This window comes from Dendrobates tinctorius, unplaced genomic scaffold (assembly GCF_039654945.1).
Source record: "Dendrobates tinctorius isolate UK_male_01 unplaced genomic scaffold, ASM3965494v1 ptg000037l, whole genome shotgun sequence".
Taxonomy (NCBI): domain Eukaryota; kingdom Metazoa; phylum Chordata; class Amphibia; order Anura; family Dendrobatidae; genus Dendrobates; species Dendrobates tinctorius.
In genome coordinates, this window is record NW_027361705.1 from 24,003,467 (window position 1) to 24,011,162 (window position 7,696).

A 7,696-nucleotide genomic window follows, 5' to 3' on the forward strand; every position below is an offset into this window, starting at 1 on the left:
CCCCAAAGCAATAGGCAGCCCCCAACATATAATGACGGTGAAGCAAGATGAAAGCACTAACACAGATAGAAAGATAGGTTGAGCAAATGATGGGGTCCAAGCCAACTACATAGGACAGGATAGGAAAGCTGCTGTCTGCCATCCGCAAAAACCCTATCAAAATGAGCCAACCGACTGATAAGAAAAACAGGCCCTGAAGTCGCTAGGCTTCAAAAGACTATATCAGCACTCAGGTATATTCTGAAGACAGAGCAAAATATCAACAGATCAGAGACAAAAATGGAGTTCAGCTCACCCCCGGCCGGGGATGGCAGAACTCCCAAAAAACAAGGCAAAACAAAAACAAAACTGAAAAGTACAAAGAAGAGCAGAAAAACTTAGCTTTGAGATGCAGGAAGCAGACTGGTCTCCAAGCAGGAAAATCACCAGCCAGGAAGAAGGGCGTCGGCAGCCTTATATCCAGTCCTCAATTCCAGCCACCCAGTCATCATCTAGCTGCCCAGGTGTTTGGTAATCAGCCTCGCTACCTTCCTGGGAAAAATGAACTCACGACAGTGAACCATTCCCTATCACTACAAACCCTCTCATATCTTGGTTTCACAGACTTGGCCCTATCTTAGATCACATCATACCTAACCAACCGAACATTCAGCGTCTCCCACTCGTACACCACCTCCTCACCTCGCCCCCTGAGTCCAGCAAGGTTCAGTCCTAGGGCCCCTGCTCTTCTCCATTTACACCTTAGGCCTTGGACAGCTCATAGAATTTCACGGCTTTCAGTATCACCTCTATGCTGGTGACACACATCTAGATCTCTGGACCAGATATCACCTCCCTACTAGCCAGAATCCCTCAGTGTCTGTCCGCTATTTCATCCTCCTTCTCCACTAGATTTCTAAAACATAATATGGACAAAAGAGAATTCATCATCTTTCCCCGATCTCATTCGACCCCCCCACGGCCCTATCCATTAAACGGCTGCCCACTCTCCCCAGTCCCACAAGCTCGCTGCCTTGGGGTTATCCTTGACACTAATCACGCTTTCAAGCCACATATCCAAGCCCTTTCCACTTCCTCCTCACTTCAACTCATAAATATTTCATGGATCCGTACATTCCTCAACCAAGAATCTGCAAAAACCCTAGTGCATGCCCTCATCATCTCCCGCCTTGACTACTGCAACCTCCTGCTCTGTGGCCTCCCCTCTAACACTCTCGCACCCCTCCAATCTATTCTAAACTCTGCTGCCTGACTAATCCACCAGTCCACCCGCTATTCCCTGGTCCTCTCTCCCCCAGTACTAGTCGTGACTTGTATTGTTTAAGATTACTGTACTTGTATTTATTATGTATACCCCTCCTCACATGTAAAGCGCCATGGAATAAATGGCGATTTAATAATAAATAATTATTATATTATAATAATCAATCAGGAAGTTTGGATTGCCATCTAGAGGTGGTAAAGCTTACCTGCACCAAGGAAAGGAACTTTTTTTTTTCTTTTACAAATTTTATAAAAAAGAGACATGTAACAATACATAAGTCTGTATTGCATGTTTGACCATCACACTGGAGAGTGTATGGATCAATATAGTCATTGTTTAATGAAAACCAATGGTAAAGAATGTTAATAATAATCATGTCGGTTTTCAAATCGATCAGCTGCGATCAGGTTCGGCAGGATATAAACTTTGAACAGAGCTGGAAATCACAGCTCTGCTTAATGTGTAATGGCCGATGCCACGTACTGCAGATCAGATTTATGACAATAAGGATAGGTCATTGATATTATATGCCTGGACAACCCCTCTGCATTGGATCTATCACTGCTACCTTCTTGGATAGTTAGATGTATAGCCTAACTACTGCAACTGTAAAGAAGCCTTTCCTTTACTGATGTCTGAATTATTTTCCTCCACTTGTAATGACTGTCCCCTGTTCCATTGTTTTAAATACATCTGTATAGACGTGTGTACTATCAAGAAAGACCACCGAGGAAAGGGATCACCCCTCTAAGGTTAAGTTCACACTAGGCATTTTTGCAGCTTTTTTAATGCAAATTTTCAGTTCCGTTTTACACTATCAGCAAATTCTATGAGATTTCAGAAATCTCATGCACACACATTGTTTTTTTCTGTCATCAGGATTTTGCGTGTTGCATGATTTTTTGCACAATGGAGCAAGTCACTTTCAGCGTTTTTCACCCATTGAAATGAATGTATCAGATTTTGCTGATTTTTTTGTGCCAAAACCTGATTCTATAGAACAGAACTTTTTTTTCAACACTAAACTTTATCAGCATGCATAAGAAACAAGTCTAGCATGCCAGAAACACAGCAAAAATGAGGGAGATCAGGTTTTGCTGCAGGAATTGGAAAACTTGCAAAGTCAGCAGTCTATCAAATACTTAATTTTCCCCACTGTGTATACTGGCCCAAAGTACGCTCTGGTTGGCCTCCATTACATGAAGAGGGTCCTATGGATAAGTCATAAGAATGTAGGCAGACATATTTTCAGGTATGTGCCAACTATAAGAATAATTTATATTGAACTCTGTGATATTTTAGGAAGAACTCCCGGTGTGGACCCGCTGGACCGTGGCAACGAACCTCCCGCGGGCGAGATGACCAGGTGGACCACCCCCTATACAGGGAGTGTTAGGGGCAGGCCCACGGGTAGCTATCACCACGGCAGCTGGTACCCTGCGAAGGACACAGGAGTCACGACTGGAGGTCGGAGAGGCTGGCGGGGGATCTCCCCAGGACAGGAGCACAGATGGCGGTCAGGACTGGAATGACGGCAAAGCGGCAGGGACCGGACACGGACTGGAGGACACAGGGACCGGACACGGACTGGAAGACAGCACAGGGCGGAGTGGAGCCCCGGAGTATCAGGACCTAGAAGAGAGAACAGCGGAGAGCACAGGTAAGATATAGGCAGGAGAGCGGGAGCTGCAGGCAGAGGAACGAATGGAGGGACGAGGGGCCAGAATCACTAGCTAGGCACAAGTGATCATCAGGCACCGCCAGGAGTAAGAAGCGGCCTGATATAGGGAGTGTCCCTGGAACTTCCGGGTCATTACCTCCTCCCAGAGCAGAGAGGAGGGCGCACGCCTGCAGGGGGAATGGAGCGCGTGAACGCTCCTGAGCACAGTGTGGGCGCGCGTCCGAGGAGCAGGAAGCCAGGCAGGGGCGCGCGCCCGACAGAGCAGGGGACTGAGCGGGAGCGCGTGCTGGGTGAGTGTGCCGGGGAGCTGAGAGCTGCGGTGAGGACCGAGGCGGGCGCGGCAGCAGTGTGGGAGCCGGGAGTGAGTGGGACGGCTGGAGCGGCGGTGAGGGAGCTGGCGAGGACCGCGGCAGCAGCCGCAGCAGGCGCATGACAGTAGCCCCCTCCCTACGCGCCCCCATCCGCAGACTGGAAAGAAACTTAGTCAAAATTCTGGGAGCCTGGATATTCTCCCGAGGCTCCCAGGATCTCTCCTCGGGACCAAAACCCTTCCAATCAACTAGAAAAAAGGTTCTCCCTCTTTGCTTTTTCATGGCTAAAATGTCTTTAACCTCAAACACATCGTCAGCGGAGACAGGTAGAGGAGAATGGGTAGCAGAGGCATGGAACTGATTGAGGATGACAGGTTTTAGAAGGGATACGTGAAAGGAATTAGGGATGCAGAGCGAGGCGGGAAGTCGCAGTTTGTCTGCGTGTCTTTTCGCCCTGTCACGAGCTAACTCGAGAGTGGTCTTGGTCTCCTGCCAGATCCTAGAGAAATCCCCAGACAGAAGATCTGCCGCCGGTACACCCGAGATAGGAGGAACCGGTAAAGGTACAACCGGATGTTGCCCGTAGACGACAAAAAAAGGTGACTTGGCAGAAGATTTGCTGACGTGATTGTTATAAGCGAATTCAGCCCACGGGAGTAAGTCAGACGAGTCATTCTGGTGGGCATTAGAAAAATGCCGGAGATAGTTCACCAAATTCTGGTTAGTCTGCTCTGCTTGACCGTTGGACTGTGGGTGGTACGATTAGGAGAAGTCGAGCGTGATGTCCAGAGACCGACATAGGGCTCTCCAAAATCGAGAGGTGAATTGGACTCCTCTGTCCGAAACAATATGCTGGGGCAGTCCATGGAGACAGAAGATGTGATGGATGAAAACTCTCGCCAAGTCAGGCGCTGAGGGTAATCCAGGGAGAGAGATGAAGTGGGCCATCTTGGAGAATCTGTCTACCACCACAAGGATGACGGTGCAGCCTGCAGACTTGGGTAGATCGGTAATAAAATCCATGGCAACATGTTGCCATGGAGTCGAAGGAACGGGAAGCGGATGTAGAAGACCGGAGGGCAGCTGCCTAGGAACCTTGTTTTTGGCACAGGACGGACAGGAGGCGACAAAACTCCGTACATCTTGGAGAAGAGTAGACCACCAGCAGTAGCGGGACACAAGGACAAGCGTCTTCTTAAGGCCGACATGACCTGCAAGTTTGGAGGCATGCCCCCAGCGTAATACCCGTTTCCGGTCCTTCTCGGGCACAAAAGTCTTACCAGGAGGTGGCGAAACTAACGCGACAGGTGCCACCGTGATGAGCCTGGAAGGATCCAAGATGTGCGTGGGTTCTTCCTCAACATTTGCAGACAGGAAAGACCTGGACAAAGCGTCAGCCTTGAGGTTCTTGTTACCGGGACGGAAGTGCAGGTCAAAATCGAATCGGCCGAAGAACAGGGACCACCTGGCCTGCCGTGGGTTGAGTCTCTGTGCCGATCGAAGGTAAGCTAGGTTCTTATGGTCCGTGTAGATTGTAAACGGATGTCCAGCTCCCTCTAATAGGTACTTCCATTCCTCCAGGGCTAACTTGATGGCAAGCAGTTCCCTGTCTCCAATGGAATAGTTCCGTTCCGAAGTGGAGAATGTCTTGGAAAAGAAACCGCACGAAACAAGCCGACCGGAGGGGGATTTCTGAGAAAGCACTGCTCCGGCCCCAGTAGCCGAAGCATCAACCTCGAGGACAAAGGGTTTGTTAGCCTCTGGGCGATGGAGCACGGGTGCCGTGGCGAAGGCTTGTTTCAGAGACAAAAAGGCGTTCTCGGCCTCGGATGGCCAAACATGAGGATTAGCTCCCTTGCGGATCAAGGAGGAGATGGGACCAGTCAAGGAGGAAAAATGAGGGATGAACTGCCGGTAATAATTTGCGAAGCCAAGAAACCGCTGAATTGCCTTAATGCCATGGGGACGCGGCCAGTTGAGCACGGCTGACACTTTCTCTGGATCCATGCGTAAGCCTGAGTCGGAGATGATGTAGACTAAGAAAGGAAGAGAGGACTGTTCAAAGGCGCACTTCTCCGGCTTAGCATACAGGCGGTTCTCCCTGAGGCGCAACAGTACTTGATGGACATTTCTCCTGTGGGCGGACAGGTCAGGAGAGAAGACGAGGATATCGTCCAGATACACAACCACACAGGAGTACAGAAGGTCTCGAAAAATGTCATTTACAAATTCCTGGAATACTGCGGGAGCGTTGCACAAACCGAAGGGCATGACCAGGTATTCGTAGTGCCCATCCCTGGTGTTGAAAGCGGTCTTCCATTCATCTCCAGAGCGAATACGGATGAGATTGTAGGCTCCACGGAGATCTAGCTTGGTAAAGATTCGCGCCCCTCGCAGCCGATCGAATAACTCGGGAATAAGAGGAAGTGGGTACTTGTTCTTGATTGTGATCTCATTAAGACCCCGATAGTCAACACAAGGACGAAGAGATTCATCTTTCTTCTTGACAAAGAAGAAACCTACTCCAGCGGGTGAAGACGACTTCCGGATAAAGCCTCTGGCCAAATTTTCCTGAACGTATTCGGTCATGGCTTGGGACTCAAGGGGATTCAGAAGATAAATTCGCCCCTGGGGTGGAGTAGAACCTGGAACAAGATTGATCGGGCAGTCATATGGCCGGTGCGGGGGAAGACTCTCTGCCTCCTTCTTGTTGAAGACGTCGGCGAAGGCCCAATAGGCTGAGGGCAGACCGGATGGTCCCGAGGCTGATGGTGAAGTCTTGGGAGGCTGCACAGGAAGGAGGCACTTAGTATGGCAGGACTGACCCCAACGAAGAATGTCCCCAGAGCGCCAATCCAGAACAGGTTCATGTGTCCTTAACCAAGGAAGACCTAAAAGCAAGGTATGGGATAATGAAGGCAGTACGAAGAAGGCTATCTTCTCTCGGTGCAAGGCTCCAATTTGTAACTCCACCTCTTCGGTGACCAAGGTAACGGTCTCGCGCAGGGGAGCACCATCGACAGAAGCTAACTGCTGGGGAAACTCCAAGGACCTGACAGGTATCCGCAATCTTTCTACCGCCTCGAGTTGGATGAAGTTCCCTGCTGCCCCCGAATCAATATAGGCCACCTCAGAAAAACGTTTGGAACCCAGGATCAACAAAACAGAGAGGGTCAAGGGTAGAGAGGTGTCACTGACACCTAGGGAGGCCTCTCTTACCTGTCCTAGGCGGAGGCGTTTCCCGGCCTTACCGGACAGGAACGCAGGAGATGGGCGGCGCTGCCACAATAGAGGCAAAGGCCGTGCGTGAGTCTCTCCTGGCGACGCTGTTCCGCTGGTTTGAGTCGGTCCACCTGCATGGGCTCCGGTGCAGAAGTCGCTGCGGAAAATCGCGGGCGAGGAGGGCTGCGTGTAGAGGGAACTGAATGAGGAGGTCTTCTCTCCCTGGCGGCTTCGCGGGAGCGCTCCTGGAAACGAAGGTCGATACGAGTTGCCATGGAAATGAGGTCATCCAAAGACGTAGGTGTGTCTCTCCCAGCCAACTCGTCTTTAATTCGAGCAGACAGGCCGCGCCAAAAAGCCCCTACCAGCACCTCGTTGTTCCATCCTAGCTCGGATGACAACGTACGGAACTGGATAGCGTACTGCCCCACAGAGAGAGCACCTTGGCGGAGATTGAATAAGGACTCGGTGGTTGAGACCAGGCGACCGAGCTCGTCGAAGTCTTTACGGAAAGTCTCCAGGAAGGTTGCAAGCTGAGAGACTGAAGGATCGTCTTGCTCCCACAAAGGATTTACCCTGGCCAGTGCCTCACCCTCTAAGTGGGATACCACAAAGGCTACTTTGGCTCGGTCGGTGGGATATTGCAGGGGCGACAATTCAAAACGGAGCTGGCATTGATTAATGAACCCCCGACACAGCTTGGGATCTCGGCTGTAGCCCGGGGGTTTGGCCAAACGAGGTAACGGATGCGGTACCGCCGCCTGAACTGGAGCAGCAGCAGCGGTCTGGAGAGCTAGCAGGCGGTTATCCACCGAGGCCATGTAAGTCAAAATGAGGGCCTGGGTGTCGTGTTGCTGGGCGAGCTCCTGCTGGAGACCGGTGATCAGAGAGGCACTCCCCGGATCAGAAGCCTGTAACGACGAGAGACGGGACTCCATGGATTTAAGGAATGACATTATCCTCGCCTGATTTTCCCAGAGGAACAAAAGTTCCTTTTGGGTTGGGGTCGGGGTACCAGCGGGATCCATGGCCTGATGATACTGTGATATTTTAGGAAGAACTCCCAGAGTGGACCCGCTGGACCGTGGCAACGAACCTCCCACAGGCGAGCTGACCAGGTGGACCACCCCCTATACAGGGAGTGTTAGGGGCAGGCCCGCGGGTAACTATCACCACGGCAGCTGGTACCCTGGGAAGGACACAGGAGTCACGACTGGA